Source organism: Bison bison, unplaced genomic scaffold, assembly GCF_000754665.1.
Source record: "Bison bison bison isolate TAMUID 2011002044 unplaced genomic scaffold, Bison_UMD1.0 scf7180017864213, whole genome shotgun sequence".
In the NCBI taxonomy this organism is placed as follows: Eukaryota; Metazoa; Chordata; class Mammalia; order Artiodactyla; family Bovidae; genus Bison; species Bison bison.
The window spans coordinates 1,761,660-1,763,089 of NW_011494785.1; positions in this window are offsets into that span (position 1 = coordinate 1,761,660).

Genomic DNA, 1,430 nt, shown 5'->3' on the forward strand with positions numbered 1-1,430 from the left:
AGATTTCCCATGAAGTGATGGGACCGGACGCCATGATCTTTGTTTTCTGAATGCTGAGCTTTAAGCCAACTTTTTCACTCTCCACTTTCATTTTCATCAAGAGGCTTTTTAGTTCCTCTTCACTTTCTGCCATAAGAGTGGTGTCTACCCGTTAAAGTTCAAGAAAAGTCCATAGTTTTTTGTCTGGGGGTAAATCCACACACCTTCTGAGTGGAGCTGAAATGCACATATTTTTCAATGATTCGTCTTAAGCTCCTCAAACCTCCTCAGAAGGGCAATCAGATGTCTGACAGCCTGTCCTCCCTTTCTGGTGCTACATTAAGTCCTTGCAGAACATCAAGAGCTTATTAAGGTAGGAGGTCCAGTCCAGGCCATGGGTCTGGGAGCTGGGACCCGGGCAGGAAGGTTCTCACAACCCAAGCCCATGATGAAGGATGCCTGTCTCCCCTTGTCTCCTGGGACAGGATCTGGCTCACTAGGACTTCATCAGCCTGGTGGTCATTTGTTCATCTTTTTTAATTCTTAAAAATGAGTGGCTGACAGCTGGGACCAGCTTCCTGAATCCCCGTCTTTGTTTCTCCCTTGAAGTGATGATAAATTCACAGGTTTGCCTAAGAAAAATAAACCCTGGACTTCCGGCTGCTGGATTCTGTACTTTGTTCCCTGGATTAGACAAAAGGCTTATTCCTCTTTCAAACACACTGAATTATCCCCAGATTAGAGTCAAAACCCTTGAAAGAAGTGATAAATGATAAATCCCACAGCCCCTTGGACATTCTTAAAAGGGATTTCAGTGGTGAGAAAGCAAATCTGGTTCCAATAGTGGTGAGGAGTTAAGCACGTTCTAATCCTATTGTGATGGGAAAAAGGCTCAGACCCACAGGGTTTGGAGCCAAGTCTCACTTGACTGGTCTTTATGCTTGGGAGGCAAGCTTGGTCATGTATGTGTGTGCTCAGTCGCTCAGTCGTGTTCGATTCTTTGAGACCTTTGGTTTATAGCCCACCAGGCTCCTCTGTCAATGGGATTCTCCGGGCAAGAATACTGGGGTGGGTTGTCATTTCCTTCTCCAGGGGATCTTCCCCACCCAGGAATCGAACACACATCTCCTCTGTCTCCTGCATTGCAGGTGGGTTTTTACCTGTGAGCCATTGGGGAAGACCCTGCTTGGTCATGCATGTGTGTGTGCTAAGTCAGTCACTTCAGTCATGTCCAAGTCTTTGCGACTCCATGGACTAGAGCCCACCAGGCTCCTCCGTCCATAGAATTCTCTAGGCAAGAATACAGAAATGGGTTACCATGCCTTCTTCCAGGGATCTTCCTAATCCAGGGATCAAACCCAGGTTTCCTGCATTGTAGGCAAATTCTTTACCATCTGAGCCACTGGGGAAGCCCTTAAGGAGTAACTGTTTTTAATCAATTTATTTATTTT